Source organism: Salvia miltiorrhiza, chromosome 7, assembly GCF_028751815.1.
Source record: "Salvia miltiorrhiza cultivar Shanhuang (shh) chromosome 7, IMPLAD_Smil_shh, whole genome shotgun sequence".
NCBI lineage: Eukaryota > Viridiplantae > Streptophyta > Magnoliopsida > Lamiales > Lamiaceae > Salvia > Salvia miltiorrhiza.
Window position 1 is genome coordinate 30341743 of NC_080393.1, and position 19859 is coordinate 30361601.

Here is a 19859-nt window from a genome sequence, read left to right on the forward strand (position 1 = left end):
ACGATATGGTTTGGGGTGATTCAACTCGGGCAGCCCCAATCGCGTCACCATGAACCTACTCGCCAGATTCGTGCAACTTTCTCCATCAATGATCACACTGCACAACTTGTCGTTGACAAGACACCTCGTGTGGAAGAGATTCTCCCACTGCTCGCTCTCATGGGATCCGAATCCCTGACACGTACGACACTTCTTATCTCGATTGCAACTATAAAAAACTGCCGGATTGGCTTGATTTGCTGAACTCACACTCATACTCTCTCAAGAAGGTAAAGACCCAAACAGAAAGACAAAACCCTGGACAATTTCGACCCTTATGAAACCTGGAAAACTGATACCAGATGATATGATCTTCGCCGGTGTAGAACTGAATCCTGCAGGGCTGATCTCACAAACACGCACGGAAGACTTAAAAGGAGAACTGAAATAAAGATAAAGTGTGGAATATCCCAAAACCTCTGACCTAACCTACGTAGTTTCCTAGAGAACGGATCTCTAGACCCCAACGATGTGATCGGTGCAGCAACTCGGAGACGTTGAATGACACACGGCGAGGAATGATGAACTCGCCGATAAGTTGAATTTGCTTGGGCAAAATTCAGGAAGAACTCGAAGTTCTCAAGAGAGAAAAATCTCACGAATTTGATTGGTAAAATATATGTTAAAAAGTTGTCTTTTTCGTTCCATACAGCAGCCATATATATAGGCAAAATAAAACCCTAATTTAAAGAAGGAAATAACGTAAAAATAAGGAAACTTATAAACAAGGAAACAAAGAAACTTGATCAGCAAGCTTTGACAACTCGGGCGAGAACGCCAGCACTGGAAAACGCCCCTCTGGAAACGCCCGCTCCTCTACTCTGGGAATTCTGCTCTGCTCTGACAATTCCGCTCATCTGCTCTGGAAAGTCGGCTTCTCTGCTCTGGCCGCTTCGACTTTGCTGCTCGGGCAGACTTGACTTCTCTGCTCGGGCACAGTCGACTTCTCTGCTCTGGCAACTTCGACTTCTCTGCTCTGGCAGCTTCGACTTCGCTGCTCGGGCAGACTTGACTTCTCTGTTCGGGCACAGTCGACTTCTCTGCTCTGGCAGTTCGGCTTCTCTGCTCTGGCAGCTTCGACTTCTCTGCTCTGGCAGCTTCGACTTCGCTGCTCGGGCAGACTTGACTTCTCTGTTCGGGCACAGTCGACTTCTCTGCTCTGGCAGTTCGGGCTGCATCATGGATGAATTGGAATATTACAATAATATTGTGAATGATGATGCAATAGACTGGGGCATGAATAATGTACGAAATGAGGACTTTTCAGCATATGGCTTTGAAACGGAAGAAGATGTGAAAGAAGAAGAAGTTAATGTTGAAGATGTGGAATCTGAGTTTGTCCATGATGGTGCAGATGCGGCGAATGAGTATGTTAATTCAACTGCTAGAGAGTTAGAGGACAAATTAGCACCTGGGTGTTTAGTTGATAGGTTCGATGAGGCTTTTTTGTTATATTGTGCCTATGCCAAACACATGGGATTCAACGTAAGGAAAGGGAATGAAGAGAAGTTTGTGCAGACAAAAGGATTGCGTATGAAGACATTTGTATGTTCTTGTCGCGGTTCGACACCTAGTAGTCACATTGATGGTCGATTGCCAGTGTATAAGAAACAAAGCACTCGGTGCAACTGTCAAGCCCTTTTGAGGGTTGCCTGTGTTAAGGGAGGGCCGTGGAAGGTAACGACATTCACTAAAGAACACAACCACGAGTTACTTCCCAAGGATCAAGCCTATTTGCTTCGTTCTAGTCATCACCTTTCGCATGCTAAGAAGTCTATGTTGGAGGCTTTGAAATCTGTCGGCATACCAATAAGCCGGGCTTGTCGTTTCATGGAAAATGAATCTCATGGCCCTGAAAATGCCGAATTTATTCGTAGAGATGCTTACCATCATATGGACAATGTTAGAAGAAAGTCTAAGATGGCGGATGGAGATTCCACAACTCTTATGCAGTACTTTGTAGACAAGTCAAAAAAAGAGCCTTTTTTTCTACTAGAATATGCAAAAGGATGATGAGGGCCGACTTATGAATTTCTTCTACCGTGATTCTCGTAGTGCTCTTGACTACGAGTATTTTGGTGATGTGCTATTGTTGACACAACCTACAAGATGAATAAATATGATCTTATTTGTGCTCCCTTTATAGGTATTAATCATTTCCCTTAAGACTTAATTATTGTTTGAGCTTTATTTCAATCCCTTTGTAGGTATTATTCATCAATTTGATCTCCCTTTCTAGGTTGTAGTTGCTTTTTGATAAAATTAGGTTTGTTTTCAAATAATTTTGTTTAACTTTATGCATTTGTTTTGCTCATTTTGCACCCTTTGTAGGTATTAATCATCACTTGAAGAATTGTATGTTTGAGTTGGCTTTCCTTTCAGATGAGACAACGGAGACATTTGAATGGTTGTTTTCTACCTTCCTAGAGTCTATGAATGCAAATGAACCGAAAGTTATATTCTCTTATCAATGTCAAGCTTTAATGAATGCTATTGATTCCCAGTTCAAAGGTTCGAGCCATCGCCTATGCCAGTGGCATTTTAATTAAAATGCCCATTCTCATTTTGGCTCCTTGAATGGTAACAGTGACTTCAAGAGAGCTTGGCACCATTGCATGAATTGGTGCGAGAGTGAAGAATAATTTGAAAGCTTGTGGACGAAAATGATTGGAGATTATGGATTGGGTGAGCATAGGTGGTTTGGCAGTATGTAGAAATTGCGTAAGAGATGGGCTTATGTTTTTACAAATTCTCGATTTTGTGCCGGATTGCATGCTACTTCGCGAAGCGAAGTAACGAATAGAGTGTTGAAGGAGTTGAGTGGGAGAAGCGGCTCGTTATTTGAATTTGTTCTCAATTACGAACAAATTCAAAATGATTGGCACGTGAAAGAAAGAGCCGACGATGCCTCCTGTATTGGGATGCCCGGTCAGTTTTTCGAGCACAATCCACTGGTCGTGGCTGCAGCCAAATATTTCACTCGCGCTGTTTTTGTTTCTTATGAGTTCGAGGCCAATCATTCATTGAATGTGAGCATTATTGAAAATCCTACGGAGGACGAGCTACAACAGTTGCGTTTTGTTGTCAAAACGACCACATCTCCAAATTGTACACGTTGTGTACTATTCCATCCCACTACTCACGAAGCTTCTTGCAGCTGCCACTTGTGGGAAACTTCTGGCATCTTGTGTCGTCATATTTTCCACATATATTACCATATTAACGTGCATTTAATACCCCATAAATATTTGTTGCGGAGGTTGTCAAGGGATGCTAAAACACGCAATAGGCTAGCTGTTGGGGAAAGAGTTAGAGGTCGTAGTCATTGTCATATTTCGTTGCCTAATTCTGCCATGAACAACCACATGATGTGCGGGATGTATGAACTCTTGAATGATGATAGATTGGATGAAACTTCTCGTCAAATAATTGTCCTGAAATTCGATGAGTTACAAAAAGAAATTCACAAGCAATTACAGTCTGTTAGGCAGGGTGCAAAGCCACATGATGATGCATCGATGCAAAATCAAACGTCGTTTATGTGTACACCCGTCCATGATCCGCCGATTCCTGTGAAGCGAAGGTTTATAAACACTCGTCTTAGCCGACACTGGGAGAGGCCGAAAAAAAGAGGGAGAAAAACTGGAAATGCATTAGGTTTTTTTGGCTTGTATTTAGTATTAAATTATATGTTTTATATATACTATTATTGCTTGTAATTAATAAATTATGTTTTGTTTCCAGGTAGAGAAGCAAACTCTCAAGCCACAACATCTAGTAATGTCCCATTAAATGGTCTCGATACTTCTAATGAGGTAAATATTATTTTGTTAAAATATTTTTTACTATTTTTGTTTGTCTTTAATAATGCATGAAATTTACATTGCATTATTATGTACTTCCTTTTTATATTCATTTAATAATTACCAATGGCCTTTTGTAGGATATGCCACATCAAGTTGAGACATGCTTTTTCTCAACCCAATAGTTGTTGTATCTCGTGACTTTTGCTAATGTCTATCATTTTGATGCATCAGGTACTTTTTGTTTGGGAATCTTGTTTCTTAAATTCAATGCCACATTTATATATTAGATTCCTACATGTGAGCTACTTGGTATTTAGGTGCATGCATGCGTTTTGTACTTTTTTATTTTTTTTGGGCTTAATTTCAAACTTATGTTATGATGATCCAGAAATGTTTACATTCAACTTGACCGCAGGCGACGAATTGTGAAGTTGAAGATGATTGGTTTTTGAAACATGATTATTTTGGTGCATGCCCTTTTGTACCTTTTCGAATCTTGTTTGTAAAATTCAATCTTCCATTATTGTTTTGATTATTGCATATTATTCCCTTTTGTTGAGTATAAATATATACACTCACCAATCACTTTTTTGTGTTCATGCCATTCTTTTATTGAAATCAATATTTTTCTATCCAAAAAATGCATCACAATCCTCAAGACATACTATATTATAGAGAGCCTTGGACTAGATTGGTTGAAAAACTAGTATTGTTACAGTTGAAAAAAGCCTACGACGAGGATAGATGGTTCCCGCAAAATGATTATTGGAACAAAATTTATCTTGATGAGGTACGTGATGAATTATCAGGCCGCCCTTTTTATCTCAACTACATGACGCAACATCAATATCGTTTAAAGTATGTCGAATGGAAGGTAAGGCATTTGCAATTTAAGATGTTGCTCGAGCATTTCACTATTTGGTACGATGATCAATCAAACACGGTTTATGCTGCTGAAGCAACGTGGGACCTCATTCGTCGGGTGAGTTTTATTATATTAATTAACAAATCATTTTCCCTCCATAAACCAATTAATCTTATATGATATTTTGTTACATATATTCTTTTCTTATAATTTTTTTGATGAAATGTAACATTTAGTTTATAGCGCTATCCCAATTTGATGTGTTACAATCCAGAGGGAGAGGAAAATTGGGCCATCTTGAAGGAATTGTATGATGACCCTGAAACTACTACAAGCGAGTCAAGCGCAAACGACGAATGAAGGTTGTTTATCCGGCTAATATATTAGGGTGTCTCTTTTTTTGTGTAATTTAAATCTTTTATTTGGTTCTATGGTTATCCGAATGCCCATTCCTCTTCCGTATGGTATTTGGTGTAATATACTAATTCAATGTATTTCACTATATTTTGGGTTAATTTATAAGTTTCTTTGACGTATGAGGATATATTCTTTATTTATTTAAGAAATAATAAGTTTTGTTTATAACACTTGAAAGCACAATTCAACAAAATGTGACTTGGTCCATCATTGCATTTGAGATTTTAGTAAATTTGAATCATATATATATTGGAGTCAAAAGTTACCAATTGTAGAAAATAATCTACTTACCAACTTAGATTGAAACCTCTCTACCATATGCTATATTGTACAAAATCGGCTATGAACCTAAATTAGTGCATGCACAAAAGTCATTCAAAATTAGTGCAGAAACAAAAGACATTCAAAATATAGGGTTATTCCAGCCTGAAGTGATTTTAACATAGCATAAAAACATTATTCTCATACGCAACAACCAAAATGCTATTCCATAAAATTCAGTTATACATACCAAACTAACAACCAACATGTTATTCCATAAAATTCAGTCATAGGCAACAACCAACATGCTATTCCAAAAGAAGCCAAAATATAGCTACCATAACAACTACCAATATCCATCTGTTTTTTAATACATAACAAAATAAGCGAAAACACAAAGTCCTAACTTTCAACTGTAAAGTTATACAGTTTCGCACAATACGAGTTGCGGTATTCTTGGGAAAAATCTCCATAGATAGAATCCATAGAATTCCACAATTCGTCGTCCTACCTTGTTGTGGCAGTTTCCCAACAATTTCTACATTCCATTTACCCCTAGGTTTTTTTATATATCCCCTTTTCTGCCACACTTTACATTGGCCGTAAATCCAAGCAAGGTTTTTCCCAACCTTAAGGAAAGCATCAATAACCTTTTTAGGGTCCCTTTGGAAGGATAGTGAGTCGTAAACCTCGAGTTTCTGTTCGTCAAGTAGCACCTCGTAACACACCCAATGCTCTCGGTTTACTTGGGCTAGGCCGAAGATCCTGTCGGCCTTTCACCACGGCATACACAGCTCATATGGAGCTATTCCTTCAATATATGGTTCAAGTTGGGATCGTATTGCTCCATACACCTTCGCACAAAGACCATTCTAACACAAGGATATATATATATATATATATATATATATATATTTATATTTATATACACACGTTAGTATTTTGTAAAAAGCTAACAAAAGAAGTTATCATTTCTGGAAAAATAAATTAACAAGAGATAAAAAAAAAAGGTTACCTATCCTGGTGTTTCAATTACAGTCCAATTCTTTACAAAGTCACTCGGTGCTTGCATGAACCGCTCAATATGTAGATTAAGTAATGCATCAATGTGCTGCAGTATAAAATAAATTTAATATGGTATTACTTTCAAAAGCATCAAATAAAATATACTTGAATATAAGGCAGCAACCAGTTTTTCCTTTAGTCCCAATCCTCATAAGCCAAAACAATATTTTACATTTGAAAGAAACGCAGTGAAGCAATACTTACTTCAGATGACACCCAACCATTCGATTTTCAAAGCTCAGTGAACCAAGAAGTGTGCCTCGAGCCAACAAAGGGCATACCCTTCAATGGAGGCAACCTTTATTAACAAAGAAAGCACATTTTATCAATATAAGGCTACTTATGACAATATTGAACTGCAATATTATATACTAGTAAAGTAAAAGGACTAAATTTTTACGTACTTTCGATTTTCCACACTTCCATCATACCAATCCCTAAACTTATCTATCCATTCATTGGATGCAAGGCGCATCGGATATGGACCCTCGTTTGAACCAAAGACCAGTGTAGGAGTAGCCTTTAGTCTGGTTGATTTCCTTTCACTCATTCGATAGGGACATTGACCAACCACATCCAAATCTATGATCTCCGTGACATCCAAATTCTCTACTTTTTCAGTAGCCTCGGATAAGCAAACTAATTCTAACTGTGTATTTCCTTGGGCAGGAACCCGTGATGAAATTGCACTGGCTGTGTAGGATCTCCACGGAGTTTGTCTTCACCAAGGTCGAATGCATTCACAATTGGCGGCACAATACCATCCCTGAAAACTTGTTGCAATTCAAAGGATGGGTCAAATATGGGGCTTTTCAACTCTTGGTGTTGAACTCCCTCGTTGCTTAAGTGTGGCGGTGTATCCTTTTTGAGTCTACCATCCAAAGATGTGAGGGTCGCTTGGACTGTTCGTGCAATGTCTAAAGTCTACAAATTAGAAAGGAAAAAAAAGGAAACAATTCATTGTATTAATAGCTCTCGAAACCCTATAAAACTCAGTATATTGTGCTATCATTATTACCTCATGCATTTGGTTGTATGTGGATAAGGAAGAAATGTCACAGTCTTGAATTTTGTTTCTCGGTGGTGTCTTGCTTGTTCATTTCCCTACTTCATGTCCTTCACGAGGTGGAACATATTTTTGCGGTACATTTTTTCTACCACCACATTTTTGGCTTGGTCGAACATCTGCCGACTCGATCACTAGTTCAAAATCATCATCATCGTCCGACCGCTCTATCACGCGGTTTGTTGCGCAGTTTTTCCTTTTACCAAGGACAATCTTCGGAGCTTTTCCATCAGACTTCTCCACAGGGCTTCTTTTCTTTGAAGAGCTTTGGATTTTATATTTGACATATTGCAAAAGATCCGCACTTTGCACTTCGCACGTGTAGCTCGGGTGAAGTCCTTGCTCTTCTAACCGCATGCAACATCTTTGATTGGGTAAAGTTCATCGTTTCCTACCATTAAATTGTGAACAAAAATAATTAAGCATCCAAACAAAAAAACCAATAAATAATGAATACAATAAATTTGTTACGTACCAAGTCCGAAGAACTACTCAGGCTGAAGAACGGCTCTATGTCAATAAGCGGAATGGGAAACAAACTTCGATTCGGTGAAATGGAATGGAAATCGCCACTGGCCAAGCACCAGAATACAAAAGCTGTGTTTCAACCCAACGCCGAATGTGAACTCCAAACCATAGCCTACGATGGGAAACAAAGCCGAACGGCGGGAACGGAAGACGAAAATAGAGCCCTTCAACTGGAATCGCCGCGAGAAAAAAGACCAAAACAGCGATTCCAATAGAAATAATTTACGGTATGCTCAACAGGTTCTCCAACACAAAGCTTATGACGGGAAGCAACGTCGGACGGCCAGACCAGAAGACGACAATAACGCCGTTCAACTGGAATCGCCGTGAGAGAGAAGATGAAACCGCGCGAAGCAAAAGTGACGGTAAAAATTCAATTGTGGGAAAGGGTAAGAAGCTTCTCTTGGAAGCTTTACCAATTGTGGGACCCGCCCAATTTCACAAATACTAAAATAATTATAATTAAAAGAGGCGTACATACAAAGCTTTAAGAACCAGGTATTTGTTTTTTAAAAAATGGAAAATACGGTATTCAGATAGTATTGAGAAGACCCAGCTAACAGGTGGGGCCCGATTTCTGAACCTGGGTTGAGTTAAATGGTGGCGAAAAAATAAAAGGAAATGTAATTGGATTGAAATCCACGTGTCGTCCATCGAGCACCTAGGTACATTGCACCCAGGTGCAAGATGGAAAAAACCTCCGAATGGTTTGTGGTGGTTAGATCATTCCCCCATGAACAATCTGAATCTATTTGAAATTAGAATCACAATAATCAACAACTAGGACAAGAATCATGGAGCGAAAATGGTAGCTTTGATTAATTTCTTATTGTGAAGTCTGTAAGTGTAGGTGACACGTATGAATTTCAAATGAGTAAGTAGAAGCAACAGATAATAGTGTAGAATATTAAGAGTAGTTATAGGTGTGATTGATCGGACATAGGCATAGTAGATCAAAGGCATAGACATAGGTATATACTTCTTGGACTCGTTTCTGAAAGATATTTTATGAACTAGATTATGATATATTTGATATATTCTAATAACCTAATTAATTAGTAAATAGTTGGACTATTGGATTAATTAATTGGAGACAAAAGAAAAGTCCGGCCTATTAACTCTAAGGTTACATGCGGTTATATTCCTATAAGTTTAGGAATATATTTCTTATGTCAGACATGTAAAAACACAAGAGAGAAAATACTTAGAGCACTATAGTATTCAATCAGAGATTTCCTAGCTTTTTGTGATTGAAACTTGCACTTGGAATTATTCATGTATCGAGTCTACATACACGTGGATACATCTAGTAGTGGATTCAACTGCGTGGATACCTCTAGTAGTGGATTCAACTGCAGGAATCGTTACGCTTATTTACCACACAACAAGTAAGTTATTCTAAGTGTGTGTGTTTATCTCTACACATGAATACAATTGTAAATCTAGATCTTATCCTTGATTGTATTTTCGTTGTGTATCATTAGATGATGTCAAGGATTTCCAATAATGGTATCATTGATATTGTGTTCTAATTAATTATGGTTTAATTGAATTTTGATTTTTGAAATCAAATTTCAAAATTTTAATTTTGAAATGGTAAAAATTTGAATTGGGTTTTTTGGTGCTTGGCAACGAAATATTGTTCAAACTTTTGGAACATGTTTTAAATTAATTAAGCCATGGATTCTGAAATAGCTTCGTCTACCGAAAACGTTCCCACCGCTGGAGGCAGCGTAATAACAGACGCTCGGTCATTTTCTCCTTTTAAGTGCGGTGGCGACAGGCGACTCGAGGCTCGCCAGTGTGCTGCGCCCGACCGTCTTCTGCCATATGCGTCGCGTCGCAGCTTCGAGCCAGCGCGCTTCTATCCCTTCGAAGCTGTGTCCCACCGCAAAAGCTTGAACGCCGGATTGGTGGGGAATGGTGGCTGAATGGCGGCGGCGCGCGACCACCGTGTCGATGCATTGAGGCGTGACTTCATCGCTTCAACCATTGCATCCTCCGGTCATGACTTGGTCATCGGAGCAATGGCGATTGAAGGATGACGACCACTGGACTGGGAGACGATTGACTAGGATGCGCGACGTCAGGTGGCGTCATTGCTCCGAGCGCGGCTCCGGCGACAGGCAAGAAACTCAGTAGCAACGGCTGCTGCAACACAACAGCCAAACCCTAATTGCAGATTGGGTTTTGGGCCGTTGGTTGTTTGGGACCTGGTCTAGGCCAGGGGCAGCTGGGCTGCGTTTTAAAGGTGTTGGGCCAGCGATTTTTTTTAAATGGCCCATTAGGGCTGAAACATATTTAAAAAAAAATCTTTTATTAATTTAGAATTAATAATTATATCCCAATTTTAGAATTAATTTATTAATTAGATTAATAAATTTAAATTATTATTATTATTTTTGAATTAATAATAATAGAAATAAATTTATATTAATTTAGAATTAATATAAATTGATTAACCCATACTTAATTAGAGAATAAAATATTAATTTGATTAATAATTTTATTCATAGAGATTTTGTGCTATTATGTGATAAGCATGCTATTTGATTTTATGCTTATTATTTTACTATAGTAGTAAGAGACTGCTTTGCTATGTATGGGTAGGCGGCGTCCAATATGTGTGGTCCGTATTTTATATGCCTGGGTAGGCGACACCCAGTAATTGTTTTGGTATTTAATACTAGATATTAAATATTACTCCCTCCGTCCATGAAAAAGAGTCCCATTTCCCCTCTTTTTTTTGTCCACGAAAAAGAGTCCTGTTTCACTTTTTTGACAAAAGTACCCATATTTTGTTTCACAAATTATTTGTATTGCCATTGTTGGGCCCACCACAAACCTACTTTAAACACTCCTAATTAATTGAGATAATTAGGTGCAACAATTAATTAACCTAAAAAAACGTGTCAAATTATTTCTACTCCCAACCCCAATTAATTCATTTTATACGGCCCCTGCTATTATTCCATTTCTCACTCTTGGTTAAAATTTCATTCACCTCTCAAACTTAGAGTTTGAGGGCGCTGCATCACTTCCATCTCTGAAAACCCTAAGTTCTCTCGTTCGATTGCTCCGATTCTCCCGTTCGATAGCTCCGATTCATTCACCCGTTCGATCGCTCTGATTCTCCTTCACTTTCTCTACGATTCCTCATCGCCGATCACCCCTGCGCGATGGGTGAACAAACTTCTCTCACTTCTCTCTGTAAATTTGGTGATTCTACCGAAGAATCACCAGATCCGTTGCCATCTCCGATTAATATCTGTAAATCTGATGATTTCACCGATTATTCACTAGATTCGATGATGGTGCCTCGATTTTTCGGTGATACGGCGCCGCTGACGATGTCCGAACCCACGTTTTCAAATGTGGTGACGGCGACCCACACTAAAGATATGTCCTTTCCATCTTGGGCTTTGGAGCCGGACACTGTCGTGCCGGAAACCCGCCAAGATCTGGTGGCCGTGGATGGAGAATCAGAGCGAGATCTGGCCGTGGATGGCTTCGTCCAGGATGAAGAAGGCCGGCCATTGGATACAGTGGTGCCTGAAACGGAGGGAGATCTGGCCGTGGATGGCTTCGTCCTGGATGAAGAAGGCCGGCCATTGGATACGGTGGTGCCTGAAACGGAGGAAGATCTGGCCGTTGATGGCTTCATCCACGATGAAGAAGGCCGGCCCTTTGATACGGTGGTGTCGGAACCTTTTGATAATTGGAGGGGCTGGAGCAACGAGAGAAGGATTTGGTACCTTCGATTGCTATCTCGCTACTGCCCGACGGCCTTAGACCTAATCTAATCAGGTGATTTTGTTCCTTATTTGCTTATGGGTTGGTGGTGGCTGGTGATGCCTTGCATGTCATATTTGTTGGTGTTTATTGGTGTTTGATGGCTGGTGATGCCTCTGATTTCCTATGTGTTGGTGTTTGGTGGCTGGTGATGCCTTGCATTCTGGTGAATTATTTCTTGCTGTTGGTTTGCTTTTGATGCCTTGTCTGCCCTATTTTACTAAATTAATTGGCTGAAAATAATCTAAATGATGAAGCATTAGGAGGTTGCAGCCACCACTAGGTTTTCCCTAGTTTAGGAGGTTCCCCTCTGTTTGTTATGTTGGCTGAAATAAATGACCCTGTGATGACAACAATTTCATAATGTCTGAGGGTGCAGCTCCTGTAATTCTAGCCACCACTATGTATTTCTGTCGCAGCCCGATTCCCGACACTAGTGATAGTGGGGTACGAGTATCGATACGACTATTTATAAAGAATAAAAGATAAGAAGAATAGGTCGAACATCAAGCGGAAGCTTACATCAAAGAATGCTTAAGGGAAAATCATCATAAATGATCCCAAGGGTAAAATCGTCAACGTCGTTATAACTTTTTAATTAACAGGAATTTCATGATCAAAAACAAAACAGGTATAGCTTATTTTTCATAAGGAAACATAATATGCAGAGTATCGCAGCAAAAGGCGAACCAGTTACATGTATGGAGACACATAACCGTGAGTATATTACTTGATTCATATTCAAAGTAACCTCACATCAAGACTTTATCGATAAAAAGGAAATACGATAAAGTAAACACGTCATCTAACGATCCCCCACCAGCACCAGACCAATCTCACTCCTCGCTTAGCCTGCACATTTAGAAATACATGCAGGGCGTGAGTATATAATACTCAGTGGGCAAACGCCGAAAAACAAGAAAGGCGCTCTTAGAGCTATAAGTTTGAAGCTTGCCACATCTCAGCAATACACAGAAATAAGTTAGTATTAAATGAATCTGTGCATGCAGTTTTAATAATCAACATCATAAATAAACGATAGCGCTATCAAAGTACTCATCATGCATGTACCACATCTACAACTCATCATCATCAAAGGTACTGAGAAGTAGGCCTCCTTCTCAAGTACCGTGACCGGCCGATTCGCTCAACGGCTCACAGTCACCTCTGTGTACACTAGCCCTGGCAGGATAGCTATCAACTGCCCAGGACCCGAATTCGTCTCATCTCATCAGTAGAGGGTAACATACAAGCTCAACATCAAAAATTGGCAAGTCAAACAGTTCTCAAACATCATTTATCTCAAATTATTTGATAAGCTCATAACATCATTAAATCATTTAAGAAAGTTCATACGATATACGTATACTCAAAATATTGCCCACCTGAAGACCTTACTCAAAAACTCCCGTCAAAGCGGAGTTACTTACTTCCCTGCTCTGCTCGTGTCTTCAGGGATCATCGTCATCATCGAAGGTTCATGTCATAAAATGAATCTCGATTAGAACTCAACGACAAAAACTCATGCCTTAACTCATGCTCTATCTTATATTCTATCTCTTAATCGACTCTACATAAACTTCTTCACTCATTTCAAATCCTTAAGTCCAAGGATAGGTTTCAAGAAAATCATGGTTCTAAGTCTCGATTTATCTCTCATATAAGACTCGTCTAATCTCATTAAAACACTTAGGCAACATAAACACATAAGGCACATAAGAAAATACAATCAAACATCAACAAATCATGTTCTGTTTTCCCACTGACTCAACTTCAAAATTTAACACGTTCTGACTCCGACATCTCCTGGACTCCAGACTCATACTAAATGAAAGGTATTTGAGTCTAGTTTCATTTAAAAAAAAGTAGAGTCAGAAACTCCAAGTGGTTTGGGAGATATGGCGTTTTTACCACGGTCTACCATATTCGGCAGTTTTGAGCAATCGGAAACATTGATTTTTGAAAAATAGTAAACGTTGTCAAACTGAGCTCAAATTTGGTGGATATCTAGCCCATACAGTAAGGTTGTTACCATAAAGATTTGGAAAGCTAGATCACTCAGGAAGCTACTGAAATGCATGACTTTGTCCCCTGTTCTCTGAAATTCCCGGTAGAAATGTGCAGATTTGGTTTTGCATTTTGTAAAAATAGTAAATCAAGTCCAAATGACTTGAAATGTTACCGGTATGCTCAAGACTCATGTAGGGACATTCTGTAAAATTTTCAAAGCCATTGGACATCGACAACCCGTCGATCACAGTAGGTCAGTAGCCTACGAAAAATCACCAAAACTCATCTCAAACTCTTAAATGCTCAATTCAACATTCCTTCAAAGAAAACCAATCATAGTTCATTTTAAACACATATAACACTAAAAAACATTCAAAAACATTTAAAATACTCATCATACTCAAATTAACTCTCCTCTTTTACATCTTAACTCAAATCTCAAGGAAAACGTTTCTACAACGTATCAAGTAAATCCTCTTCTCAATTTCATGCTTAAAAACACTCAATCATTCAAAATGATCTCATACTTCATATAACTCATTTTATACACATAAATCTAGGGATGGCAACGGGCCGGATCTGGATCGGGTCTGGCTAATACTAGATCCAGATCCGTTTTCATATACCAGATCCAGATCCGGATCCAGATCCGCGGATCTGAAAATTTTGGATCCAGATCCAGATCCGTCAGATCCGCGGATCCGCGGGTCCAGATCCATGGATCTAGTGTTTTCAAATTAAATTCAAAAATAAATTCACAATATCCATGAAAATAAATACATTTAAGTGTCAATATATGAATCTAGCCTATTTCATATAGTAAACTTAAAAATTGGCCAGTCAAATAAAAACTTTAAAATTTGGCCAGATCTTATGTAAAAGTACAATTTTACCCTTAACATAAAAACTAAAAAAATGGCCACTCACCCTCCCTGCCTCTCTCTCTCTCTCACGCTCATTCTCTCCATCATCTCTCTCTCTCACGCATCCTCTCCTCTCCTCTCCACCGATCTCCATCGAGAAACGCCGCCGTCTATCTCCACCGATTTCCATCGACGTCGCCGTCTATCTCCACTGCCTTCATCTCCATCGATGCCGCCGCCTTCATCTCCATCGATGTCGCCGTCTATCTTCACCGCCTTCATCTCCATCGCCGCCGCCGTCAATCTCCACCGCCGCCTTAATCCTTAGGTTGCTGGTTCAAATCCGGCAGTGGTTGTGGGTGGATGTTGCAGATCTAGGGTTCCAGACATCCAGGCGTGGTAGATCTAGGGTTCCAAGCGGCTTGGGGCTTGAAATCCGAAGCGCCGCCGCCTCGGCCTCGTCGCCTCCGCCATCTCCTGCTTCGTCCCCTGCCGCGAAGCGCCGCCGCCCCCGGCCTCGTCGCCTCTGCCATCTTCTGCTTCGCCCGCTCGCTTCGACTCTCTGGAAGAGCTGTCGATCTGAGCTTGAAATCGAACAATGACCGGAAAATGGACAGCGCCGATGAGAAGGTGGTCGCAGTGATCTTGGAGGCAGGTCCTAGTAAAGGTGCGAATTTTCTGATTCTGTTCTCAATTTCTGTCTAATGCAACAATTCTCCTTTGAATTCACTCCCCCCCCCCCCATTTTAATGGCGATTTTGCTCAGGGACTCGATTTAGGCCGCTTTCTTTCAATACTCCAGAGCCTTTATTTCCTCTGGCTGGTCAGCCAATGGTTCATCACCACATCTCCGCCTGCAAAAGAGTATGTTTCAATTGTTTTGGAAGAAAATGATTATTTCTCATTTCATTGGTTTGCGAATGTGGTGAGTTTCTGGTTTGCTATTGAAGCGTGCAGAAGTTGCTTTTGTGAATGTGGCATCTTCCATTTGTGTTGCAAATTTACAATTTGTTAAGCTGGAAGACAAGAGTGTTGTTTTAATAATTGATAGTGTGCAGATGCCCAATTTGGTCCAAGTTTTTCTTATAGGATACTACGACGAGCGGGAATTTTGGAATTGGAGTTTGGATTTGAAAAAATGACAAGATTTTGGAATATTATTGATTGCGGCTAATCTGCAATGAAATGATGATTGTTTGAGGCAAGTGATGAATGGCTTTGGAGTTGAGAGAGCCAACGCATAATTAGTTGTCATGTTGTGTGTTTTTGAAGCCCTGTGTTGTAATTTTGAGGATTATTCATGTAGCTTCAATTCAATTGGAGGCATGTTTTTTTGTTGATAATATATTGTTGTATTTTGATTGTTGATTTAGAGGAATTGATGTATTTTGATGGTATATTGAGTTGTTGTATTTTGGTGTTGTACAACAATTTTTTTAATGTTCTTAAATTCACAACCAAATTTATGAATTCACAATTTAATGTTCTTGAATTCACGACCACATTTATGAATTCACAACCAAGGTCGATGAATTCACAACTTAATGTTCTTGAATTCACAACTAGCTCGATGAATTCACAATTTAATATTCTTGAATTTACAACCAAATCTATAAATTCACAATCAAAATAAATTACAGTTTTAATTGTGAATTCAAACTTTAAAAACTCAAATTCACAACTACTTGAATTCACAACCAAAATAAATTCTAATTGTGAATTAAATTCAGGTTGTGAATTCGACTAATTGTGAATTCACAACCAACATAAATCTGGTTGTGAATTAAATTTTGGTTGTGAATTCGTTTGTTGTGAATTCACAACCAAAAAATTCTAGTTGTGAATTAATTTTTTGTTATGAATTCGACTGGTTGTGAATTAAAATTTGGCTGTGAATTCGACTAGTTGTGAATTCACAAACAAAAAATTCTGGTTGTGAATTCGACTGGTTGTGAATTCACAACCAGTGTGAATTCACAACCAAAAAATTTTGGTTGTGAATTCAACTGGTTGTGAATTGCGGGATTTTTTAAAGGGGTGGTGTAAAGTGGCCATTTTTTTAATTTTTAATGTGGAAGGGTATTTTGGTAACAGTGGCCATTTTTTTATGTTTTTATTTCATAGGCTAGATTTTAATTTTACAATATGAAAGTGGCCATTTTCAAAATCCACTCTACATTTAATATCCATCATGAAAAATATTGTACAAAATCAACAATATTTAATATCCATCATGAAAATCAAGTCATCAAAATATCAAAAAAACAAATCTCAATGCATGAGTCTACGAGAACAAGTCTTCCCCAATCCAAATTACATTTCCTACGAATAAAAGTCATCATCCATGGCACAGCTACTTTCAACATCATCGACATCCTAAAAAAATGAAGAAAAATATATTTAGAGCAAAACAAAATGATCTCAATAATAGAATCATCTTCAAGCACAATCACATTCACAAGTTGTTCAACAAACTCTTCTTCATTCAACTTATTTTCACTCTCCTACAAAAACAAAACAAATCATAAATCTCTAACTTCATAATCATAAAATATGTAAAGCATATTCCTCTCTGATAACCTTACAAAATTCATCGTGAAGATGAAAATATAAAACAAAAGCAAACAGCAAACAAGTATAGCAACATTTGGCTTATTCTAGGCTACTAAACAAGAATACATGAGATATCCAGTTAAACAAAAGCAAACAACAAACAGCAAACAAGTATAGCAATATTTCAACATACAGTAAAGCTTTAGTACAATTGCAACAACTCATTTCAATACAAGAGATATCCAGTTAAACCTATCCCACAAGAATCAACTCCAAGTGCATCAAAATCAGGGGCAGAAATGAACAACAATGCTCAAATCAGAATATAATTTTCGAATATAAACATGCTCAAAATCAAAATCTAACCTTTGATTTAGAGCATCCTGTGGTAGACAAGCTCATGGCTGAACGACGGCGGCGGTGGAGTGCGGCGAGCCGGACTGAAGTGACAGAGGCGGCGACGGCGGTGGAGTGCGGCGAGCCGAACTGGAACGACGGCGGGCGATGGAGTGCGGCGAGCCGAACTGAAACTGGAGGCTGCACTGCCGCTGCTGTTGGCGGGCGAGCGAGCGCGGCGTGACGGCGGCCGATGGAGGGAGAGAAGCAGGGAGCGAGGCAGGGACGGCGAGCGAAGCAGGGACGGCGAGCGAAGCAGAGATCGGCGATGGAGGTGAGGCACGCCGACTCCAGCAGGATCCTCGCTGCAGTGCCCTCGTTGTTTTCGGCGATGGAGGTGAGATGGGAGATGGGAGTGAGTCGGGGATGGCAGAGATGGAGGTGGTGCGGCGGGGGAGTGAGAAACCGAGAGGGAGATGAGAATCAGGAGATGAATTAGGTTTTCAAAAGTTAATTCTATTTTTTTTATTTTTTAATATATCTAATATTATTAATAAAATAAATATAAAAAATAAATAATATATTTTTAATTAAATCGGATCCACGGGTCGGATCCGGATCTCAAATGTCAAGATCCAGATCCAGATCCGTTTTAGAAAATGAGATCCAGATCCGCGGATCCAGAAAATTGAGATCCAGATCCGTCAAATCGGATCTGGATCCACGGATCTGGACCGGGTCCAGGATCCACTGCCATCCCTACATAAATCCCCTATAATCATACCAACCAAACTTTAATAAAAACTCATATATTCACATAAACTCTCAACAAAAACATGACAACTTCACAAAATGGTCATAAAGCAAATTAGACCTCATTTTATCAATTATTGACTTCTCAAAATATGAAAACTCAAAAACTCTCATAAACTAACTCAAGTCAAAAATTTTACTTAGCTTCCAATAGACTTAATCAAACATATTAAAACACCAACATCATGCTCAATTACACATATCTTAAGCCAAATCATTTATTAAACACATAGACAAGAAAATCCCAATTTTTACCAAACTAAACTCTTTGACATTTTATGAACTCACATGGATCTTTAATCTCATCATATATCTATTAATCTTAACCCAATTAACTCACATATAAACCATCAATTTACAAATTAGAGCATAGATACACATAGCCCTAATTTTAGTAAACTAACTCATATCAAAATCATCATTTGACATCATATATATACTCAATTTACTCCATCAATCATCATCATATACATCTCATGGACTCATATTCATCATCAATTCATCACTTAAACCATCAACTCAAAAGTTCCCAATTTTGGGTAAACTAAACTTTATCAAAGTTTGAATCTCAAAGCATAGCTTTTCAAAACACACATCAATCATCATTGAACATCACATAGATCATCTTTCTCACCCCAATTCAAGGAAAGAAGAAGAAAATTTTTTGAAGGGTAGAACACCCATATTTTCGAAAATTTTGAAGAATAAGAGAGGGGGTGATTTCTTGCTTCAATCCTTCAAATATACTCACATATAACATCATACAAGTCTAATCTATGAATATGGAGATTACTTACCCAAGTTTACACCAAATATCAAATTTTCTCTCACTAACTTCAAGATTGAATCTCCATGGATCTTCTTGAATCTAAGGAGATGGAAGGTGTTTAAGGTGGATTTAGAGGGTGATTTGAGTTTTGGTATGAATTTGTGAAGCTCCGAAGGTGCATCAATGGAGGAAAATGGTGGAAAGTAGAGAGATGAAGGGGAGAGAGGTGGTGGTCGAAAGTTAGGGGAGAAGGAGAGAGAGGAATTTGCAAGATATGAAATGATCTTGGTAATCTTATAAAAGATTTGTGAATCTTTAAAGAGGATTTGAGAATCTTATGAAATATTTGGCAATTAATGCCTTGATCTCTCTCTCTCTAATCTCTACACTCTCTCTAATCTCTACTCTCTAAATCTCTACTCTCTCAATCTCTACACTTAGTAAATTTTAGTAATTAGTCTCATACTTGGGAAATTAAAAATAAATCATGTGAGAAGGGTGATTAAATAATAATCACAAAAACTATGGAAATATTACTCATTAATAAAGTACCATAGTATAATTATTCATGTGACCAAAATAAAATAATTATAGCACTAATATTAGTGCACTCACTCAATTATAATATTCCTCATCATAGGAAAAATAATTAAAAAAAAAATTATGCTTGGAAAAA

The 19859-nt window shown here is 38.6% G+C and overlaps 2 long non-coding RNA genes across 2 annotated transcripts; one reads left to right on the top strand and one right to left on the bottom strand.

The window, feature by feature from the left end:
* Positions 1-12637: 12637 nt before the first annotated feature.
* LOC130996033 (uncharacterized) lies at positions 12638-19802 on the bottom strand. The gene is made up of 3 exons (XR_009092364.1): positions 19212-19802; positions 13225-13288; positions 12638-12691 (listed from the first exon to the last, which is right to left on the bottom strand). It is a non-coding gene; the product is annotated as an uncharacterized LOC130996033 (long non-coding RNA).
* Positions 14638-16107, top strand: LOC130996006 (uncharacterized). The gene is made up of 2 exons (XR_009092328.1): positions 14638-15379; positions 15479-16107. It is a non-coding gene; the product is annotated as an uncharacterized LOC130996006 (long non-coding RNA).
* Positions 19803-19859: the final 57 nt, after the last annotated feature.